Source organism: Amblyomma americanum, chromosome 10, assembly GCF_052857255.1.
Source record: "Amblyomma americanum isolate KBUSLIRL-KWMA chromosome 10, ASM5285725v1, whole genome shotgun sequence".
NCBI classification, from domain to species: domain Eukaryota; kingdom Metazoa; phylum Arthropoda; class Arachnida; order Ixodida; family Ixodidae; genus Amblyomma; species Amblyomma americanum.
The window spans coordinates 83,727,583-83,752,033 of NC_135506.1; the positions used below are offsets into that span (position 1 = coordinate 83,727,583).

The following is a 24,451-nucleotide window of genomic DNA, read 5'->3' on the forward strand; positions in this document are numbered from 1 at the left end:
TCGAGGACCGAGTCAATCTGGCATTGCCGTTACTGCAGGCATTGCAAGAAAAGGAAAACCACATGGCAAGAGGGAAGTCTGTGAGAGTACGGATATTGCGCTTGAAGGAAAGGCAAGGAATTAATTTTCAGTTTATCACAAAGTGAAAAATAATGCAAAAACAAAACTTACCATGGCATCTGAGCAACTACAAGGACTTGTGATTTGATGAAAAATTGACTAGCTGAATTCCTGAAGACCTGTGAGCATGCCCATTTTACACTTGAAAGCACATAGGTCTATCAATTCCGTCGTCATATCGAGTTATTCATGTTTATTCAGTGCGCAACATGTATAAATGCCAGGAACTCCGCCAAGTTTGAGCAAGGAAAGTCGACTGATAAACTGTAAAGAAAGACTGAGCTGATGATTCCAGGAAGCTGTGCGAACTAAATTCAAAAAGACTGACTGAATAGCCTACAGTAGCGGAGGACAGAGGGAAAATGCGGTGACAATTTACAGCGTAAAAACCGTTATGGGTTTCTTATTTCTCTTTCGTCTTTCTACAGTGTCACATAACACAAGTACAGCCTTTGTAACAAGTTTATAAGCCAAAATTTTGCTTCCCCGGCTTGAAGTGCATGGCTTGAATTCTCTTCCTGACCAACCTGAATGTCAGGGCGTCTAAGCACGCTTTAGGGCCCTATTACATGGCTTAGATGTTGGAGCCTTCAGCTGTTTACGATTCACAAAGGCTGTAAATCAGATTAATCACGAATTCTTGATATAGTTTTTCTTTTAATGCAATTTAGCCAACTGCCTAATGTAACATGTTAACTTCATGAGATAATGAAAGAACAGTTCTTGTTAAATTTGCGTTGTTCGAAGCTATACTATACAACTAGATATATACACTTCCACACGTAGCTGTGGTTCAGTTCGGCCGGACAAAGCAGTTCAATAAAAATCAATAAAGCACGAGGAGACATAGGTGTTTCTTCTCGAAAAATATCAGCGGAGTGGCTAGCGGAGAACTAATATTTGTTCTTACCCGCATATACGTGTCACGGAAACATTTGTCCATGCCGGTGAACAATGCACAAACAGCTTTTTCTGGAAGATTGAATGGTTTTTAATAAATTTATGATTTGAAGACCATTGCAGAATGACTTATATTAAGGCAGATCTATAAAAGCGGCTAAAAAAGCATTGAAGAGAGATTGTCTTCATTAGGGTCTTTCACATGAAATACTCGGAATGCTGTGAGGAGAATGCGCTCCTGAAGCGAAGGGGTTTTTGATGAACAGGAATGAAGAGGAAAGCTGCGCCTTGATTTGTGAGGAGACATGGTGTAAGAAGTAGCTGTAATTCTGAAAATAAAAACAAAAAAACATTAAGAAATCTAACACCGGTAGCAGAGAAAAGAAAAACTCTTATAGTTAAATGTCTTCCATATTACCTGGCTGTCCTATCCTAAGGACGGATTTCTCTGAGCGAAAGATTTTACTTAAACGCCCAATCTGAACAATATTTTTCCAGAGAACAAGCCATAAGAAATGCATGGTTCAAACGTGGTGATAAGGAAGTGACTGGTACTTAATGATAAATTCGACTAAGTGAATGCACTTCGAACAATCAACGCTTTGTGCAGGTTCCGCTTTACTGCCCACTACTATGTGCTGAAGCAAAGTATGCACGAGCTTTAACTAACAAATTTTGTTGTCTTCTTTCGTGATTCGTTATTATGGATGATTCGCTAGATGGACTGTTTTGATCGGAGGCCGAAATGTTCACACAAAAAGGCACAACTGTACACAATATTTACCTCTCATAGCCACGATCACAAGTAGGGGATCTACACATCTGTCGACAAAATGAGGAAATGCGGCAATCACTCCCCAACAATTAAGTAAAAATCCTTCCATTGTAAAGACCGCACATGGACCAACAACACATTTTTATGCCTAAATGTCCATAAAAATGATAAAGCTGCCCTTGTACCATATCTAAGAAACTGGTGTATAGTGATATAACCAAAAACCCTAAATACCTTCTAGGCCAATTGACTGGGTCGAAAGACAAGATAATGGGAGGCTCAAAAAGATAAATTTTGAAATTCGACCTGGCCGTGAATTACACCTTGCTTATTGCTCATACGAAGCTTCACAAGAATAGTTTCCTGGAAATTGATATTTGATGCACTTTAATCGTTGTATTTACATGCAAAAAGGCAACCTAACGCTAGCCGCCTGCTTAGAAGCAATGTATTCATAAGCTGTTTAAAAAAAGCTACAAAACTAGGTTGCAATCTGCATGAAGTACAAGGTTCATTTAGCAATCACTTACTCACTGAAACAAAAAGCCATTCCCTGTGAAGTTCCGCAAAGAAATGAACATACTCCCGATAGGAATCTTTCTCAAAAAATCTGTCGCTGCGGCTTTTGAAGCGAAAGACTGTTCCACTTCCTAACTCGAATTTCATACCTGTCTTATTGAACTCATTCGCATGTTCCCTTGCTGAGGGCAACCACCAGCTCTTTTTGTTCAGAGAGTAGTGCTATTGTTTAATGAATCCCTGAATGCTTACCACATTTATTCAGCGTTCCACAAACAAAATATAAACCCGGTAGATGTGACACGCACAGACAAAGCGAATTATATACCACGGATAACCTATGCTGGGCTTATACTGCAAAGTGTCAGCTGAACACTTGGGGTTTCCCGACAGGAATTAGCCTTTGCGATTGCCTACGGAATAATTTATTTACACTACACGTTTAAAAAAGTAAAGGCCCACCTTGTAGACTGCGGGTCTCTTGATGTTAAAAGCATCTGTAAGTGAACTCGACGTAGTATCTAAAAGTTCCATCAGGGGTCTGTGAGAACAAGCGTCCAAACAAGCAGACAGCACTGCGCATTTTAAAATGTGCACATTGTGTAGAGGCTCGTTACCAGGCACAGGTAGGCTAGCCATATGATTGATACAGGCCTATTTTATTCTGTGATTTAATTATCCCTCCGGCCGTATATATCCCACATAGCCCTGAGTGTTCCTGATGACAGCCACGCCTGTTGTCAAGAAAGCAATAATTGTGGTCATTATGCTGAACATGTCACCACTTCTGAGGCCACAGGAGAAAATATAAGAAACGCATTCAGAAGTAATTTTAGCCTATACGATCATCTTAATAGTTAAAACTCCCGCTGCACCCACTATATGACAAAAAAAGCTCCTGATAACCTGTGTTAGACATCTCCCGTGCCAGATTCAGCCACTTCATCTCCCCAAATCATATGATCTCATGACTGCATCCCCGTTCCTCGAATACAGTACGCTTCCTTCCTTTATCAAAATGATCATCGATTATATGATCTTTAAATCAGACGCCTTAGTCAAGTACATCGCCTTTTGTCGATTTCGGTAAGGATATCACTAATGGTGTAACCTGTGAGCGTTAAGGCTCCTTTCCTGCTGAGAACCCGGCATCGTCAGAGTTGTCGTTATCGTGTGCTGAGTTGAGGGCAATAATCAGGTGGCCCACCAGCTACATAGTTCACGCAACCTTGTGACGTAATCAAAACCTGGCCACCACTGCGGGTCGGAACCTGCCCACCGGAGAGTGAGCAAACTTCTCACCGTGGAAGGTGGCGTTTAACGATTGGTCGAGAGAGGTTGGTTGGCACGAGCATCTTGGGTGTCGCAGACCCCACCGATCGCTGTGTTTACAACGGACACCTGTCGGGCCATGTATTGTAAAGTAGAGAATTACAAATTACGTATGGATAGGAATGTAGGAAGAACATAGGCGACAGAGGAGCACTTTTGCGGGAGGAATCTAATTATATCACGTTGTAATCTCCTCTCAAGGGAAGGTAAGCGCTATGGGATGATGATAAAAAGAACAAGTGTGTTTCCGAACCTATGCAGAAAGAAGGCTCCAGGCCATCGAAAGGACCGATTAATGCTATTGAGTAAAATCACGAAGCAGGAGCTGGAGTGCCGTCTTTTAGTGCTAGCGTTCTGTAGCGATAGTGGCATTACGGTAACATTATGGTTTACCATAGCCTCAGTTGGTTCACTTCGTTTTGTATATTGTGTATTTAGCCCTGTTCCTTTTTTTTCTCGCATGCACTTTGTTCTGTTAATAGCCTTCTGCCATCGTACCCGTTCAATGTTTCTACGAAGGGTGATGTTCTAGTTCTTATCTTTGTGTTTACATGAAATGTTTTTTAACTGTTTTTGTGAATTTATTCGTTTTGGTGTTGGTATTCCTAAATATTGTATTGTTTCGCTTTTTTGAATCAAGTATTTTCTTGCAGCTAGCTTCCTTTTTTTTTGTAGGCATGCCTATGTATCCGTTAACCCCCTTTTTGTAAGAGTTTCATTTTATATCTATGTACCACTCCCCTCAATAATGCCCTGTGGGCCATGAGGGTATCAGAAATAGATAAATAAATTTGCGCCGTCAGCGTGGCGAGGCCGCCACCCTGTTGTTGCACTGCCAACCCGCGGCTGCGCCGCCCGCAGTCACGTGTAGGTCACATGGTGCAGAGCAGCTACCGGCGGCGCAGCGCCGTGTCTGATCACGTGGTTCATCACCTCGTTGGTCATGCAACCAGCCACGTGGCGCGGAGCAGCGGCTGCTGCCGGCGGCGCGGCGCTCCGGCGAATTAGAGCTGCCACAGCTGTGTGCATGCGCCCTGTCAAGTGGGACGACGATGAAGAAGAAACGCCCAGCGAAACGGAGCGGAGAAAGACTGACTTTGAAGTTCAACTGACCAAGTTCTACACGGCCAGCTGTAGCTATCGTGTTACTCCAGGTACAACCAGAGCTAAACCACCACAATTTTTTTATATCACTTTTCCTGTGAATTGTACTAATGGCTCTTATTATTAATTGCGCACTTGTTATACCTTCTTACTTGATGCTTGATATCTGTACTTCTAGTAAATTTGCCTATCGGTGCAGTGCACAAACTGCATATTTACTTCGTTCACTGCCGATTATATAAGTAGAGCTTTTGCCTAACCTCTCTGTGAATGAAAGTCTGGGCGCTATGACAAGGAGAGCCTTTTGTTGTTACCTTTTACTGAAACTTTATCAGCTAACTGCTACTGCCATTTCAATTTAAAACAGTTTGTGGGTACCCCCAGCTGCAGACTATTTTATTAAATTACTACTTTTTTTCGCCTTCCTTTTTCATCCATGGTAGTTACATTCCAGCCTTCAAACACTGTATATATCTCATATGTAAGAATTTTGCTAGTGCTTCAGCTTTTTGACATATTAACAAGTGTTCTCCCATCTCCTAAAGCATGACTTCCAGGGATGTTAAAAGAGCCCCACTACACGAATTGGAACCTAACCCTTTGGGACCTCTGCCTCTGAGCAATGCCATGACATTTTGGACAAAGCTAGTGCTTCAGATTTTATACCTATTAACAAGTGTTCTCCCTTCTCCTAAAGCAGCACTTTCATGGATGTTAAAAGAGCCCCACTGCACGAATTGGAACCTAACCCTTTGGGACCTCTGCTTCTGATGAATATCATTACATTTCGGACAACAGTGAGAAGAGAAAGTGTTTGTTGCTGTATTGGAAAGACTAAATATTGCTTAAAAGTGTGAATAATATCATGGATGAAGAGAGACGCTGCTATTGTTGGAGTGTCTAGTTAAGTGACTATGGTCCAACAAGCGCCCTTCTACCACCTGCACTATTAAATGGCACTCTCACAACCAGTCTGTAAATGTGCTTTATTAATTGTCCACTGCAACCCGTTCCATAAAAAGGTACAGGCGCGGCCAGAATAATACGGAGCACAGGAACGGTCGCAGAACTGCGGGGTACTGCTTATGCGCGCTACCTAGCATGAGCGTGGGGAACTATTCGTGTCGGCACGCGCAGAGGTGCGCCGGGGCACGGACCCACTTTTTTGCCGCAGGCCTATCGGCATCACTGCTGAACGCATAGTCTGCGTGCCTGCAGCAAAGGAAAGGCTGCGCGCTTCGTAGCGCAGCACAGCTTGGCGCTCCACGCGCGACATCGACGATAAACTCGGCCCGCTTGGAGGAAGGCATCACCTGGCGGAATTGCTCTGAACAGCTCAGCATCTTTCGAGAAAAGATAACGCCACGGTTGAAGCAAATATTGGGGCTCGGTGGCGGGTAATCTCGCTGCGCGCGGAGAGCCAAGTGTTTTTTTCTGTCGTTGATAGGTGGCGCTTAGATGCAGTTTCTCCTTGACGCGTCGCCTGTCGCGTGCTCCGTATTATTCTTGCCGCGCCTGTACATCAAGATTTTTTGATCATTCCAGACAGTTGGTAGTATGTGGAGGATTTTTAATATTTTGTGACTGTGAAACGTTTGCACGTCTGCGTTCTATAAAGTGCGAAATTGAGAGATGGCGTAAAAAGACAATAAATAGCCGCCGTTTAGTACTCGTAATTGGGCGTGTTAGTGCATATTCCGGAATACACAGTGGAAAAGTGCGCACACGGACATAGTGAGGCACACAGGATGTAGTGAGCGGTCGTCTCTGATGCGTCGTCGGCAAACCTTGGCTTGACCACGTGATCACAACGTCACCTCACCGGCGGGCTATAAAAGGGGCTGCCTGAATAAATCGTTCCTTCTTGTTGTGTCATTCCTGCGTGATGCTATATTGCAGTGGCGACGAGATAGCGCGCCGGCGCTAGGCGAACTTACGTGCGCAAGAATGAGTGCCGGGCGGCCACCGGAATTCACGGGTGCAGAAGGTACGTGGCCTACGTATCGTGTTCGGCTGGAGGCTTACTTCGAAGCCCATAGCATCGCGGAACCAACGAGGAAGCGAGCGCTGCTCATAGCTTCGCTCACAGACAGTGCGGTGCGAGTGGTGCAGGGGCGGTGTCATCCAAAACAAGTGAATGAGCTGAGTTACCAAGAAGTCGTCCAGCATTTGGAAGACCACTATGCTCCGCAAGTTAACGAGATCGCTGCAAGTTATGCTTTCTTCAGGCGCTCGCAAAAAGACGGGGAGTCTGCCCAGGACTTGATTGCGGAAATTAGGCGGCTAGCGGAGAAGTGCAACTTCGGAACGTCACTGGAGCGCATGTTACGGGACAGAATTGTGTGCGGTGTGCAAGATGAAGACGTCCGGCGACACTTACTGACTCAACGGAAGCTTACACTAGAAGAGGCGGAAGACTTTGTTGTCTCGGCACAGAAAGCCTCCCAGAACGCCAAAAGCATGCACTCTTCAGAGCCAGGAGAGGTACATTTTGCCCGTCAAAAGAGTCGTTCATCGAAGCCGCGCCCAAGGCTGGAGAAGTGCGATACATGTGGCAGGTGTGGTGGCGAGTCGCACACCGAGGCGGAATGCAAACACCTTCACGCGGTGTGCTACCGGTGCGGCAAACGAGGACATCTGCGCCGAATGTGCCAGTCCAGCACAAGTTTCCTTCGGCACGCATCGCACCCGGGAGGCCAACGACGCCAGGGCTCCTACGCAATGGCAGCAGCAGGGGACACGAGCTCGGACGACAGCGAAGCCCTGTACACTATTGCAGCGGTTCTCCACCAAGAAGCCAGCATCCGCAAGGTTCGGCCAATTTACAAGGACATTAATTGGAATAACGTCCCTCTTACTATGCTGGTGGACACAGGATCACCCGTGAGTGTCATCTCCGTAGCGACGTTCCGGAAGTACGAGGCGCTGTGGCCGCCGTTGCGCAAATCACAGCTTAAGTTATCCTGCCTCTTGGGCGAACTTCCAGTTGTCGGACAGCTCAGTATGACGGCTACATGCGACGGGAAAGGCATTCCGGGTACGGTCGTAGTGGTCGACAGCGTCGGACCATCTTTGTGCGGCAGAGACACAATCAAGGCATTCAACGAGGCTGGGGTGGCAATGCTGTCGAGTGTGGTCGCGAGTGTGCAACCAATCGAGATAAAAGCTGTCAGCACGGAACTGCAAGAGCTGCTCAACGAATATGCTGACGTGTTTGCTCCAGGACTCGGCGTATGCAAGGGACCACCGGTCACATTGCAGCTGAAAGAGAATGCGTGTCCAAAGTTTTTTAAGGCCCGTACGGTTCCCTAAGCTTTGAGGGACAAGATGTCTGAAGCGCTGGACCAACTGGTTGCGCAAGATGTCCTGGCGCCTGTGAAAACCGCCGAATGGGCAGCACCAGTGGTACCCGTTTTAAAGGGCGATGGGTCTCTCCGAGTGTGCGGAGACTTTCGTATGACAGTGAATGCAGCCACAGTGATGGAACAGTACCCGTTGCCTCGAGTGGACGACATTTTTGCTAAGCTGAATGGCGGAGAAGTATTTACGACGTTGGACTTACGCCAAGCCTACAACCAGCTACCTTTAGACGCGGATGCTATAAAGATAGCAGTGCTGAACACTCAGAAAGGCCTCTTCTGTTTCAACCGATTACCTTTTGGCATAAGTTCTGCTCCAGCTATATTCCAGAGGCGGATGGACGCGCTGCTGGGCGATATTCCAGGAGTTCAGGTGTACCTGGATGATATTATCATCGCTGAAAAAAAGGACGATGTATCAAGGCTGAAGAGGGTGCTGCAACGCCTGCGGGAGTACTGTCTCCGACTGCACAAGGATAAGTGCAAATTCCGGCAAGACGAAGTCACTTTTCTCGGCCATCGGATCGACGCTAAGGGTCTGCGACCAAAGGACGATAACATCAAGGCTGTTATCGAAGCCCCAGAGCCTACTTCAGTGAGTGAGCTGAAAGCTTTTCTCGGACTTGTAAATTATTACGGCAAGTTCTTGCCCAATCTGGCCACTGTGCTGGCTCCACTGTACGCCCTCCTAGCTAAAGGGGCCAAGTGGGAGTGGAACAAGGAACAAGAAAAAGCTGTTCAGAAAGTTAAGCAGGCAATTGTGGCTTCCAAGTTCCTTGCTCATTACGACCCGGATAAGCCACTGCGGCTTGAGTGCGATGCGTCATCAGTAGGCATTGGGGCCGTTTTGTCCCACCGCGTGAACGGTGTTGACTACCCCATCGGATTCCGGTCCAGGACACTCACAAAGGCAGAGCGTAACTACTCTCAGTTAGAAAAAGAAGCACTAGCACTGGTGTTCGGCGTCGCACGGTTCAAGGACTACTTGTATGGACATCGGTTCGTGTTAGTAACCGACCACAAGCCTCTTACTGGCTTATTCAATCCAGGCAAACCAATACCACCGATGGCGGCTGCGAGAATCCAGCGCTGGACCTTGTTCCTTGGCAACTACAGCTACACATTGCAGTACCGCAAGGGCAGCGAGACTTCCAATGCAGACGCCCTCAGTCGCTTGCCATTGCCGGTTACGGAGCCGCGGGATGTCGCTCCCGACGAGTACGTTTTGTATGCCCAGTGTCTTGAGGAAACGGCGGTCGGCGCCCGGGAGGTTGAACAAATGACAAACCGAGACGCCACTCTTCAACAGGTCAAAAGGTGGATTGCCGACGGATGGCCTCCGTATCTACCGCAGGATCTTGAGCATCTCCGGGCGTACTTCAACAGAAGAACAGAGCTAACCGTGAGCCACAATTTGGTGTACTGGGGACATCGCATTGTTCTACCTATGGCGGCGGCAAAGCGTTTATTGGGGCTGCTCCATGAGACGCACCCTGGTATGACGTCCATGAAAAGCACGGCGAGAACGCTGTTTTGGTACCCGGGTCTGGATTCTGACATAGAGCGACTGGTGAAATCATGCTCTATTTGTGCACAGGCCGCTGCGATGCCACCGGCACAGATACCTTTGGCGTGGCCAGCAACCGGGGAAAGATGGAGCAGACTACACGCAGATTTCGCAGGCCCAATGGACGGACATATGGTATTGGTCGTCGTAGACTCTGAAACAAAATGGATAGAAGCAATTCCAATGAAAATTGCCACATCGCGAACAACGGTGGACGCACTACGGTCAATATTTGCACGCTTCGGCCTTCCAAAAACCTTCGTTTCAGATAACGGTCCACAATTTGTGGGCGCCGTTTTTCGTGAGTTTCTGGCACGAAACAACGTAAAGCAACTCACAACAGCCCCTTATCACCCACAATCGAATGGTTTAGCCGAAAGAGCTGTGCGCACGCTCAAGGAAGGGCTAAAGAAAAACCCTGGAAAAGACCTGGAAATGCGTATAGCTCGGTTTTTGTTCCGATATCGCCGAACGCCTGTTAAGCATGGCAAGTCGCCCGCGGAACACTTATTCGGCTACCAGATAAGAACAAAGATGGATTGCATCACGCCCGGTGAGAAGTCGGCAGAAAGCCAGCGAAGAATAGGTGCGTCTAAATTGGATGTGGGAGAACCGGTCTGGATGCGCAGTTTCGGAGCAGGTCGCAGGTGGATTCCAGGAGTAGTGCATGGTCAACAGGGCTCCAGGATGGTCTCCGTTGACTCGGAGCAAGGTCTTCAGCGGCGGCACTTGGACCAACTGAGACGTCGGACTGAATCAGAAGACAGAGCCCCTGGAGAAGTTGGCAAGCGGGAACCTGCGGACGACGCTCCGACCACGTCGCAAGATAGCCCAGAAGCATCCGGGACGGAAACTGGCCCGCCTGGTTTGCGAAGATCAACCAGACAGCGACGGCCACCTGTACGCTTTCCTCTTTAAGGGGGGAGAGATGATGCGTCGTCGGCAAACCTTGGCTTGACCACGTGATCACAACGTCACCTCACCGGCGGGCTATAAAAGGGGCTGCCTCAATAAATCGTTCCTTCTTGTTGTGTCATTCCTGCGTGATGCTATATTGCAGTCTCGTTCCCACACTACGTGCGTGTTCGTATTTTTGAGGTACCGTGGCTTTCCTGAATATGCGTGCACACTGTTTCCAGCAGCAGAAGGGCTCTCTTTATGATACGGACCTGAGGACAGGTTTTGCGCTCTACAGAGAGGCACATATCTTAACAAATAGCGAAAGGAACAAACAAGAGTCAAGACCTAGGTACCGGAAAGCTTCTTGACCGGCTTGTATGATCCTCTCTGCAATACATTTTGCAATTGATTTTATCCTAATTCCCGAAGCAGGCAACAAGTCATAGTTTCAAGACTTTTCTAACGCAGACACAGTTGCCTAGAGAGACATGCTGCCGGAATGACAGCATGCAGTGGGCAAAGCAAGTTTGCATCAACATTTTGGGCGACTTCTATGTGCGGTTGCCAATGCACTGGCGGTCAGCTCATTTGTACCTACCAGACTCGCTTGTGTGCTGGCTTCAAGCTTTGTTTTCTGATGTTTATGCCAGTACTTTCCTTCAGAGAAACCGCGTATTATCTTTGCCTATAGACCAAAGTATTGCCCTAAAGTATTTGCTGATAGCGAGGTCTCATCCTTGTCGAGCTTTATTTTTCTACTCTGGTCGCTCTTTCATTGAAGCATTGATATGCCAATTCGTTTTGCAGCCAATTTCTCGAACTACGCTTTCCCACCAGATGTTAACATTATTTTGCTCATATCACTAGTATTTTTATTATACAATGTGATATTGGAAATTATTATTGCTAATTAGAGATTTTATAGTACAATTTGTTTAAGTAGTTGGACAACTGAAGAGCCGTCAGAATATAGCTGGCTGCACAGTATGTTTTAAAGTGCAATATCACTGCCCCTGTTTTTCAAGGGTACAGATTTTGTGTGTCGGTTCAGTATACCGCAGCGCTACATGAATGACACGATTAGAAAAAACAGTCACAAGGCATAGTGCTTACCCACCAAGAGCTCTGCATAGTTAGGTAAGAAATATGCAGACACCTGGCTAGAAGCAGTAGCTCAGGGGAGGTGCTGAGAAAGGTACCTGCAAGGCAGATCGGAAAACAATTGTAATAGAGAAATTATAAATACTTGAGGAGAACTCTGCAAGTAAACACATTTTCGGTGCGTAAGAACACTTTCGTTTGCACTTCTCCCTTTTCTACTGATGGTCGGAGCTGCACGAACAACAATGTTTCATTGCCCAATTGGCTTCAGCACATACGTTGCACATGAATATGTAAGCTTCATTTTTCAGGCGCTTTAATACACACCGTTCGCCTCATCAAGCAACACACCAATCAAAAATGCATCAATCTGTGCAGTGGCGAGAAGGCATTGCCCATGAGAAAATATTTATTCCATGCAAAACACAGATATCAATCCATAAATTGTCAGACTTGCACAAAACAGTGTTCCGCTTTTCGTCAAAATATTTCGCTTCTAGTGTTCTGGCTTTAACCAAGCTATCATCGATTAAAAATGCTCGAAACAATGAGTAGTTATCTTGAAAGAGCACGAAGTATGCAGCATGCCATTGTTCTTTCATTGTGTAGTCTGCAAGAAGACGAGAACACAAATTTCGTGTAATTCCTGGAATGACAAATAACGCAGTCACTTTATTAACACAAAGCATCCCTTAAATTATATAATAATCAAGAACAGTTGCTAGCCTAACAAAGTTCCTTTTTGAAATGCACCTAGAAGACACAGAACTTTGCAAGATAGAACTCATGTCAACGAAGTCAGTCTGAACAGCGACTGTAAACCATTATCGGAAGAATAACAAAAAGTAAATGATCTGACAAGATTCCTAAATGAAGACAGTATGCGTGACATTACTTAACTGTTTCTAACCGTTAGTTCAAATAGTACAAATTATTAGAAAGATTTTGCGCAAGCTTCGTGAGTACCAACTTTTCTTGGCATTAATATTGCCTCCTTCAAACTTGTGACAAAGATAAGGAAGTCTATTTAGAATATGGCTTAGCGGGCAGTTCATATAAGTTCTCGAATAAAATCAGATAGTGAAGGGCGTTAAAAGAGGGAATATACAGCGCAAAATTTAGTATGCTTCCTTTGGCAGCGTTCAGAAATGGGAACGGATATGTAGGCCTCCTTTATATAAATAATCTTGCCGTGTACAATCACGAAATGTTTATTCTCGTTCCATAGACGAATGCCTTCTTTCACACCATAATGCTCTCGAACCTTGGTCTGTAGATATGTTCAAGAAGTCATTTACTTAGTCTACTTGTAATACTAGAAGTGCAGTTCCAAGGTATTGGTCTGTTTGAGTGGGTTTTCGCCACTTTTCTTAATGATTAAGTGAAGCTTTCGCGTGCAGTAATCGGTTGTGAACTTCAAGCACATTTGGAAAATAGTATTACCACAACAATAACTTGGAAACAAAATTTTTAATACCTTTTTTATGTGCATTAGAATTGAAGAAACTATGTTTGGGGCTTCAGACTAGACATTTCAACGTCAGTAAATACATAGCTTCTTAAACTACCATTGAATAAAGAAGAAATCAAAAGAAAAAATCGCGCATAAAGGTTAGTGCGAAGTTTCACTATTACATTACTGAGATCTCAACAGATCTGTACATCACAACCGATTCAGCAGTACATGTATGAAAAATGATTTGTTGCAGTCATTCTTCTTTTTCTTGTTTGCTCCCCTTATTATAGGTTAACTGCACGTCTTGAGAAGAACTACGGCTGTTCAGCAATGCTCAAGTAACAGGTTGTTTCATTATACGTATAAAGTTTTACGCTACCCACCGTGAGTTGTCTGTTCAGTTTTCATGGCCTGCTGCGGAACTGTCGGCAGATGTGGTGACTTGAAGACTGTTACGAATAAATAAATAAGAGATTTGAAACAAATGAGAAAAAAATCACTGTATTCTGCTTTAGCAGCATGCAGAAGTAAAAAGTAACAATCTTTTCAAGCACAAACTATTATCATTATTTAATGTATTTCCAAAATGAGAAATATGCAATTTGGTGTATGACATCATTTTAAAAGAAAACTGATCACCCTGGCTTGAAGTGCGTAACTCGCATACACAATACCAGAAAAAGAGAGTATGCTGCCACAAAGAAACATTTCTCTAGCACCTGAAGCATTTTAAGTGTAAAACTAGCACGAGTAGCCTGTTTAAAATATTTTGATATGCCTCAGAGTCGCTCCTATCTGTAACAGCTTACTGCAGTGCTGTATAAAAGACACAAAGCTTCTTAATCCATATTTATTTGCTACTAGTGTCACAGTCACTTGAATGAACTGAAACAGAGTAAAGAAAGGTGGGTGACGCACAGCACATAAGGAAGTGTTGTGTTGCGTTAGTGGCTCATAAGCCTCCAAGGCCATAATGCGCCGAGCTCGAAGTGTAGGAAAATTGTTTTCCGCAGAAATTTACAAATATGTAAAAAATGGGGGAATAGTGTTTAACGTCAGGCTGTGAGGGACGCCGTTGTGAAGGGCTTCAAATACTTTGGACCACCTAATATTCTTTAACGTGCACAGTACACGGGTCTCTAACATTTCGCCTCCATAGAAATGAGACCACTGCGGCCGGGATCTAACTGTCCTCTTTCTGGTCTGCAGGCAAGCACCATAGCTACAAGCCGCTGTTCCGTCCTTATGCAGAATATATCGACAACGTAGAGGGCCTAAAATTTAATTCTGTCTAGTTCGTAATGAGAGAGGAAAGAAATCTTATAAATGGCTAGTAGTGAAAGTTTTAAAGAAGGTCGGGTGACCTCAGCGGCCATTGTCGGCTGTTCAAGAATCGGGAAGCTCCCAACGAATAAATTAAAGGCGTTAGCTATTTTCTCTGGAATGATAAAGTAGACGATATAAATAGATCAGTCGAAGCAGTCGGTCATACTTTAAAGTTTATCGAAAAAAACGTGCTTCTCTTGAAAATTGGAAACCGAAGACGTGCCTCGAATTTCATAATCCCCTAAGAGCGATGTTGTTTGAAAAGGAATGCATTTATTATAAGTTATACCAGAGTGATTTTTTAGTTATTATACTTTTGCATAGAAGAATAAAATGCGATTTTCTGGAACTAAACCTCGAGAATTTTCATAAACCGATGTCATTCGTTTTGTCAGCAGGAATGAGCTTAAAAGATTGTGTCCAAAGTGAAGTGGACATAAAGTTCCTGGTGCATGGAGGTGTTCCGTTCCCCCAGAACAGGCTTTACATAATTCAGCCTGTTTATTTCGTTATTACAAGTTGTCTGCCATTTTTTCTTAATGGTATTGTGCATCGAATTCATGCAGTTTCTATGCGGCATGCTGAATTTCTTGTTCTCAAGACAGGGAGCTAGTGCAACACATAGATCGGCTATATTATTTATTGTGACAAAAGTAGCGTACTCACACGCTGCCTTTTGTTTATTCATGAAGAGATTATTCATTTTTCCGAACAGTTAGTAGTGATGAAATTTCCACTGGAGCCGCCGCGGTGGCTGAGTGGTTAAGGCGCTCTGCTGCTGACTCGACAAGCGAAGGTTCGATCCCGGCCGCGGCGGTCATACTTCGATGGAGGCGAAATTCTAGAGGCCCGTGTACTTTACGACCTCAGTGCAACTTAAAAGAACCCCATGTGGTCGAAATTCCCGGGACCCTTCACTACGGCGTCCCGCATAGTGTGAGTCGCATTGGAACGTTAAACACCGTTAACGATAAACCTTGGTAATTGAACCAGCGGGTGTATCTTAACGGAAAGTTAAAGGCCCTACTAACTATACATATCGTGCTTAGGACGTAACTAGCCCCACATGAAAAAATTGGCTGTGGTTTAGCTCTGGTTAAACCTGGAGTGACCCGATAGCTGCAGCTGGCCGAGTGGAACTCGCTCAGTCGAAATGCAATGCCAGCCGTTCGCCACTCCGTTTCGCTGGCGCTCCTTCATCTTCGTCCCACTTGTCACGGCTCATGCGCGCAGCTGTTGCAGTTGTTGCCCGCCGCACCGCCGGCAGCTGCAGCTGATCCACACCACGTGACCAACCCAAATGACCAACAGCGTGACCAACAGCCGCACTACGTGATCAACCCACGTGACCAGCCACGTGAACAAGGACGCAGAAACGGAGCTCAAGTGGTGTCACGCTGAAGGGTCATGAGTTGGCGCAGTGTAGCTGTCGCTGCAGAAGTGAGACCTGACAGGAATCTTTCTCTCTTTCCGCACTTTTTGGAGTGACATCTTATTTTGCTGCCATACTGAAACTGACGAGGAATCAGGATTGAATGCTAATAATGATGGCGGCATCGGTGAGCGGAAAAAAATCGGCGGTGGTGTAGCTTTGGTTACACCTGGAGTGACGCGATATCTACAGCTGGCTGAGTGGAACTTGGTCACGTGACCAACGACGTGAAAGCGCGGCGGCGCAGACACAGGGTGGCAGCGCCGCCATGGCGCCGCCACGCTGAAGGCTCGAAATGCTACCATAATGTAGCTATCGCTACAAAACGTCGCGATAAGGTGTTTGCTGTGACGTGCACAATAGGCGAAATTGTATTTTTACCGCATTTGTCACAAAGCGCAAACGTTTTTAACAGAAGATGCATAATTAGCGATGCCACATGTCGCTTAATACGCGCAGCCAATAAGGAAGCCGGTCCAGGCCAAGGGGAAAAAATGAGACGAGTGCTTCCAAGTGCGCTAAATAAAAAAAATGTCGAAAACCTATCTCCCCTTATAACTGGGAAGTTGAGTGCAGATGTGAAAATATGTGTACAGAATGTTTCTGCGGTGCTTTGAGGTGTGAAGAAAGGAGACTGCAACGCGCAGCTACTGAGATTATCTTACAACAATGGCGCTCGAATGCAGACGAATGACCCCACAAACGAGAAAAACTTGCATAAAGACGTTTCCCAAACACTGTATAAGTGCGTTAATACTGTTCTTTATTCCCTCGAGCGTTCAGGACAAGACATGCCATGTCTGAAACCCGCGACACTTTTTAACACATAAAGACTTACCATGGCTTTTACCGAGAGTGATGCCAAATCGGGCTTCAGGTATATCCTTGACGGCAGCCTTGTCGACGCAGAATGTGTGTAACGCTAGTCAGAGGTGCGAATATGCAAACATCTGCTTCAATCTGTTGAGAGCGGAGCCAAGTCACAATTCGCAAACCAAAGTGAGCCACAAACTCAACCCAAGTTCACGATATTCTCAACTGAAGTCACTCTGAAGGCGTTCACCATGGCGTCTTCTCTTTCTCAATCGCACATTGAGAAACAGTGGAGGCAAAAACATAGTTGGCGCTCAGAGTATCAATTTAAAGAGGCGATTTTATAAATGATTGCACCGTATTTGTTTAAAGAGAATCCAAGGCCCTAGTGTTAGACCGGAGGTGGTCCATTCTGTGGCGTGGCACAACAACACTCTGCTGGCACTGCTGGGCCTACGCAGCGTCTGCGGGCCCTCTCGCCGGCGTCTCCCCCCCCCCCCCCCTTAATCCTTTGCAGCGTTTGCCAATCACTACAGATCAAAAAATTTGAAAATTGCCGCTTGGTGGTATGTGTTAGAAACAGTTAAGGGAAAAGCACACAGTTCCCTCTGGCCCGTGCTTATAAACCGCGGCGGTGTTTCGACCTGGCTCAGACGTCATTGCCCGTACGTTGTTTTTAAATCTCATGCATTTCCAACCTTGAGTGAAATTGGTGTTTATAAATATATGCGCTCCGCTTTACCCGAGTTCGAGCCCGGTGAGGCGGAGTTTGAAAACAGACCAACGCCGCTAACCTCCCATCTCATGACATTAGCGTGTAGTGTTTTGCCATCCTCCGGCTATACTGCTATTCACTTTCTGGCCACACCGTTCCCTCCCGAGCGGAGAGGAGGATTTCCTGTTTTCCACTTTGGAACCTGCCCACCATCACAGTTTGAAGCTGGATCTTCTTTGTACCCGCGGCTGACCGATAAAGGCCCATGTCGTACTTGATAGGTCTCTCACCAGTATGCGTGCGCATATGAAGACTAAGATTATAAGACGAAGCAGATGGGAAAGAACACTTGTCCTTCTGGAGGGGTCACTCATCACTGTATATGCGTTTGTGCTTAGTCAGTTTCAGATGAGCTGCTGCAGATGGGCACCTGCCATATTTGAAGGATCTCTTGCCAGTATGCGTGCGCTTGTGCTGAGATAGATCCAGAATGAGCTCCTGCAAAAGGGCGCAAGTTGCACCTGAAGGGCCTCTCACCAGTATGTGTGTCCATATGCACAATGAGAGTATAAGACCAAGCAGATGGGAAATCACACTTGTCCTTCTTGACGGGTCACTCATCACTGTATGGGTTTGTCCTTAGTCAGTTTCAGATTAGCTGCCGGAGATGGGCACATGTCACATTTCAAGGATCTCTTGCCAGTATGCGTGCGCTTGTGTTGATATGAATTCAGAATGAGCAGCTACAAAAGGGCACACGTCGCACTTGAAGGGTCTCTCACCAGTATGTGTTTCCATATGCACAATGAGATTATCAGACCAAGCACATGAGAAAGCACAGAGATTACAAGACCAAGAAGATGGGAAATAAAGCTTGTACTTTTTGAAGGGCCTCTATTCACTGTGGCTGCATTTGTGCTTAGTTGAGCATATTTGAGCATATGGACACAGGTTAGCATACCAAGAGCTGAAAAAGTGCGCTTGTCCTGCTTGTCTCTCCAATATGTGTTTTCTTGAGCTGAGTTAAAGCTATAGACTGAGCAGCAAAAAACTGCAGAATTCACAAATGAACGGTTTCGCCATTATGCGTGCGCTTGTGGACAGTGAGATCAGAAGACTTGGCTGGTGTATTTGAGGACTTGTGGCACTTGAAGGGTCTCTCCGCGCTGTGCCTGAACTCGTGGATTATTAAATTGCAGACTTACCAGCAGCAAAACCGCACAAGTCAATCTTGAAGGGTCTCTTGCAAGTGCGAGTGAGCGCAGATATAAATACGGATTTCATTTATGAGATGCAGAGGCTGCAAAAGAGCACTTGTCATATTGTATAGCCGCTCGTCACTCTGCGCTTGCGCTTGCTGTGCTGAATATTCAGACTGAATAGCAGCAAAAGAGCACAAGTCACCCTAGAAGGGTCCCTCGTCAGAATGCCAGCGCATGTGGAGATTGAGAGATTGACGCGTAGTAGTTGCAAATGAGCACCGGAAACAAATGAGGGGTGCGTCTCTGTTGTGGCTGCGCTGGTGGCTTACTAAATTTGAATGCTGAGCAGCAGCAAAAGGGCATAATTCACACTTGTAGGGTTTCTCGCCAGTATGCCTGCGCATGTGTAAACGCAGACTAACAGGCCAGTAAGATGCAAAAGAGCAGTTGTCGCACTGGTACGGTCTCACGTTCGTTTTTGCAGGCTTCTCAGGAGTGGTAGGTTTAGACTCAGCAGCTGTGGAAGGGCGCATTTCGGATTTAAATGGTCGCTGTTCTCTATGGCACGGCATTGGGCTGCTATAGTCACGCTTCACAAGCGCCAGTGCATGTATCGGGCTTTCAAAGGGCTGTGCTCCCGTGTGACACTGCTCGTGTCTCCTAACATCGGCATAGTTCGCTGAACTGTATGGACATTGATCGCACATGAAGAGATCTCCTTTTCCCGGAGGTCTCCACCCCTGAGCTACTGCTTTCCATCAAATAATTCGAGAACTAAGCGCCTTTGCTGGAATTGCGTTCGCTGCTCTTCCACGCTGGTCGTTGCCGCCAATGTGCCCGGAACCAAACTTGTGTGACGAAATTGAGGAAAAGCTCGTCGCTTCTGGAAATAAGGTTAGTATAATTAGCACGGTAAAACAATCGGTGTGTTTGTCTTTCTTAATCCTACATCTAAATTTACATTCAAAGGCCCAATCGTGGCGGCCGTTTGGCTGCAGGGAAACAATATTCGGACAGAGACTGATGCTAAGTTAACACAGAAAAAAAGGCAAATTGAGGAAGCACACTACGTCGACTACATCAAGAACTATAAGCAATGTATTTATGCAGTCTTTCAAATTATGCCCGTCATGTGTGAACAGTGTTCGCAGAATTTTTAATTAGCCCCGTGGAAAGTTGTATCCATATAATAACGAACTGTAGAACTATGTCTTTAACATTGGGTCGGAGCAGAACGCTGTAGAAGCGATGGTCTTTCGCCTCAACGATGATTATAATGCTAGAGCCTTCAACAGGCCTATCTGCAGAGAAATCTGAATTTTTCGGAAACACGTTTGCAAAGCGGGCATTTCTAAAGAGCACTGTTCCGATAAAATTGAAAATATTTGCCTGCTTCGCTTCATTGTTAAGCAAACGGTACATTATTCGATGAGGCATTTCCTGTTGACGAATGAAATTATTATTGCATGTAAGCCCATCCCAATATCTATATGTTTAGCACAAATCTCACAGCATGCCAGAAGGTCATCTATAGTGTGGCAATTAAACACAGCTGGTGCAATAAAAATGTGACGTACAATACCAACACTCAATGCAATGTGCAACCCATTGATGTAATATACAGAAAAAAAACGAATTAATGCTTTTGAAGAGCTGCAAATCTTGACGTTTACCCTAAACACTGAAAAAAAAAGAACTCAGCCGAGAAAAGAGCGATTCTCTTAAGCTAAAAGTAATGCGTCTCATCTTGAAGATATCCGGCTAAGTTCCAAAGCTCCCGAAGCCGCGCAACCCATTTCACATGACGGTAGCCGCTAGTTCTGCGTTTAGGCCTCTGCAAAAAACCTGAAAAAAGTATATTCGATACTGGTACCCGATACAGGCGATAATTGTATTTCCGATACGGATAAAAGGTACAGATCTGAAATTGACTTCCAGCGCAGACACTCGTTCGTGTATCGTCGATACTTTGATACCTCGTAAATATCGCCAGTATATGTAAAGCTAGTAATATAATTACCTGGAAATGTTACCGTGGCATCAAGAATATTTAGTGTATTTTATATAATGCACGGTTTATCGCATCAGCTGTGAGCAAAAGGTGCTACTTAGCGCTGTTTCTTTGCGCCATTCGCTCTATCGGTGAAAATGGGTGCAAGCGTCCCCCTGCTCCTGACTTCCTCAGGGATGCGCTTAGGAAGCTACGGACATCCCGCTACGCAGCGCTGTGTTTCCCTTCACGGGATTCTCGCTTTTTTTAGAAGTTTTAACGTTGGACCGAGTACATGGTTGTGTTGAAATGATCACTTCCATAAGCAGCGTGGCAAAATATTTTTTTAGCTATCAGTTTTCAATCATTGCTGTGAGCACATGACATTATAGAAGCTAACTTGAAAAATTTCTGACGCTTTCTTTTACTGCTTCATTAATTACCTGCCTCTGTCTTTACGTACGCTAAAAAGTTCATGCACCGTACGTTTGGGACAACAAAATGGTTTTTTCCTCAGCACTGTGTTTATCTGGCGCCCGTCTGGGCATTGGCCGGTCGCTTAACTGCGGCACTAATGCCTCAGAAAATGGTACCGTTACTGCCCGCTATCTATGAATGTGAATAGCAGAACGGCGGTTGCTGCGAAATGACATACAAGGAGGAGCACAGGCTGCTGAAGGGGCCCAATAATGCGTTCATGTCACACCCTTCATACAGATGTTAAGCATGGGGGTGGTGGAGGTGGTGGTGGTGGTGGTGGTAAAAACAGTTATTAATTATAGAGAGAGGCTTTGGGGTCCGTGACCTGAAGGGTCACGCCCTTACAACCACTAGGTGGGGATGCCTAGTCAGGCACACCATTGGCGGTTGCCGCAGCCCGGGCACGCTGCGTTAAGGCCCTTTGGGCCTGGAGGGTGCAGCAGCCGGACAGGGTCGCCTCCCAGTCCTCTCGGGTGGGGTTTGGGATAGGGGGTAGGGATGGGTTCTGCTGGCAGGCCCACACCATGTGGTAGGTGTCCGACACCTCCCCACAGTGTGAGCACCGCCCGTCGAATTGAGGATTGAAATGCTTTAGAGTTGCCGGGCACAGCATCGTGTTAGTGAGCAGGCGCAGGAGTACCCGCTCGTTGGCCTTCCCCAGCCCTTTGCAAGGAGTGGGAAGAGTTTGGTGGGTGGATTTGTAGTAATCGCATATTTCCTTAAAAGTCTAAACCGGATTGAAATCGGAGTCCTAGTGATCGTCGGGTCCCGAGGGAAACGCCCGGAGAGAGAGCGCGCGGGCGGCGGCGTCGGCTCCTTCGTTTCCGTGGAGGCCTTGGTGACCTGGAGCCCAAATAATAGATCGGTGCGCAGGATCGGAGTCTCGGCTACAATTTTGGTACATGCGATAAGCCAGGGGAGTAGCCCACCCTTGCTTGACGTTTCGACAAGCCCCTCGCGAGTCGGTGATTATGTATCTGGAGGAGGAGTCGGAGGCTGCCAGGGCGATGGCGACCTCTTCTGCGTGAATTGCTGACTGGGCCTTGAAAGTAAGGGCGTCTACTGTTTTGCCCTCGTGGACTACCGCGGCCGTGTACCATCCCTTGGGGTCCGGGCCGGAGGCGTCCACGTAGAAGACTCCTGGTTTATTCCCGAAATGGCGGTCCAAGGCTTCCGCCCGCGCCTGGCGCCTGCCATTATGGTCCTCTTTGGACATGTTGGTGGGGAGAGGCCGCACGTGGAGAGCGCGTCTCCAGTGTACGGGAAGGCGGAATCTCTCCTCTGTGAATTGGGTGTGCTGGATGTGAAGTCGGGCTAGAAGGCGGCGACCCGACCCTGTCTTTGTGAGACGAGTGTATTGGTTGGTGAGCTGGGCCTCCCGAAGCTCCCTGAAAGTTTTCACTATCCCCAGTCCCATGAGGTGGCTGGTAGAGGTAGAGACCGGGAGGTCCAGCGCGCGTTTCATGATTTTGCGGAGGATGACCTCGAGAGCATCCTCTTCCTGTTTCCGCAGGTGGAGGTAGGGAGTCGAATACAAGATTCGACTGGTAACGAATGCGTTCGCCAGCCGTAAGGCGTCTTTGCATCGTAACCCTCCGCGCTTGTTGGAAACCCGGCGGACCATGCGGCCCATCTGGTCCCCCACCTGCCGGAGCTTGGCGAGTGTTGGGTCGCAACGTCGCTGGTTGTGTATGAAGAGTCCGAGGACTCTGATTTCCTTGGATTCGTTAATGGGGCCGCTTTGCAGGGAGAGATTGATTTGTGTCGAGCATGTGCGCGAGGGGCGCAGATGCACGAATTCCGATTTCTGCGGGGAGCATTGCAGACCACAGTCCCGGGCATAGCGGTCCACTATGCTGGCGGCCGTTTGCAGGCTGGTCTCCATGTCCCCTAGGCATCCTTGCGTAGCCCAGAGGGTGATGTCGTCGGCATACAGCGCGTGCTGGACCCCTTCGACGGCACCCAGCAGGGCAGGTAGGCGCATCATGGCTATGTTGAATAGCAGAGGGGACAGCATCGCGCCTTGTGGAGTTCCTCTCGTGCCGAGCAGGAAAGGTCCATGCTCTTGGTCCTGTATTTTGATGTATGATAGTCTGTCCGTGAGAAATTTCTTCACGTAATTGCAGGTATTGCTGCCGCAGTGAGTTTGACTCAAGTGTGTGAGTATGACCTCGTGAGTTACATTGTCGAACGCTCCTTTCAGGTCGAGCGTGAGGACAATTTTGTCGTTTTGGGGGTATGTGATGGGGTTCAAGATTTCGCGGTCGAGTTGGAGCAGGACATCCTGTGCGGATCTGTGTGGGCGAAATCCAAACATGGTGTCCGCGAAGGTGTGTTGTTCGAGGTATTCGGACAACCGATCCCGTACCATCGTCTCCATCAATTTGCCCACACACGAGGTGAGAGAGATGGGGCGGAGGTTGTCCGTGTCGATTGGTTTCCCGGCCTTCGGGATGAAGGTGACAAGGGCCGTCTTCCAGTCTATGGGGAGGGGGATTTCCCCCGTCCAGATCGCATTAATGTATTCTAGAAGGCACTGGTACGCTGAGTCAGGAAGGTTCGCCAAAAGTTTGACGGTAACCTTGTCCCGGCCCGGTGCCCCTCTTCATTATGGCCAGACTGGCCCGCAGATCGTGAAGCTGGAAAGGCTTGTCCAACTCCGAGTTTTCCCTGCCTGCGTAGGAAAAGGCCGATGTGCGGCCGTCCTGAGTTGTGCACAGGTAGCGATCCCGGAGTGCCTGTGCCAACTGCGTTGTATTTACTTGGAATGAGTGCATGGCTTTGTGTAGTTGCTTTCGCGTTTCTGTGCGGGTCTGCGTTGGGTTGATGAGGGCTCGGAAGAGCCGCCATGTGTTGCGGCTCGACATTTGCCTAGCCGCCGTGTTGCAGCGTTCCACCCAGTTGGAGTCAGCGAGTTGGGCCGCGTACTCTGCTGCCTGCCGGGTGAGGTTCGCAATGCGCGCTTTGAGCTTCTTGTTGTGTTTCTGGCGCTTCCAGCGGCGCGTAAGGCCGCGGCGCGCTTGCCAGAGGTGGAGGAGGTGGTTGTCCACGTCCGTGACTGCCTTTGTGAGCTGTATCTGCTTCTCGTGGGAGCGAAGGTCCGATATGACTAACTGGGACCAATTCGTGTAGCCTTGCTTTGTGATGTTCGTGTTGGCGTCGGATGGGAAATTTTGGCGAAAGGTGGTCCAATTGGGGATGTGTGCTTGTGTGGTGGGGCGCTTGAGGGGGCGTGTATAAACAGTGGTGTTGAGGATGCAGTGGTCGCTGCCGAGGGTTTCCTTGGTGTTAATCCAGTCAGCGTGTCTTATGTTGCGAGTGAAGGTGAGGTCCGGGCATGTGTCTCGGGTCACCGAGTTG

The 24,451-nt window shown here is 47.1% G+C and overlaps 1 long non-coding RNA gene across 3 annotated transcripts; it reads right to left on the minus strand.

The window, feature by feature from the left end:
- Nucleotides 1-1,141: 1,141 nt before the first annotated feature.
- LOC144106349 (uncharacterized) lies at nt 1,142-18,741 on the minus strand. Of its 3 annotated transcripts, XR_013308980.1 has the most exons (6): nt 18,625-18,741; nt 16,730-16,813; nt 13,513-13,582; nt 11,690-11,775; nt 3,617-3,715; nt 1,157-1,349 (listed from the first exon to the last, which is right to left on the minus strand). It is a non-coding gene; the product is annotated as an uncharacterized LOC144106349 (long non-coding RNA). The 3 variants fall into 3 exon arrangements; XR_013308981.1 differs by lacking the exon at nt 3,617-3,715 and having other exon boundaries at nt 1,142-1,349; nt 11,694-11,775; XR_013308979.1 differs by lacking the exon at nt 3,617-3,715.
- Between the last annotated feature and the right edge of the window lie 5,710 nt (nt 18,742-24,451).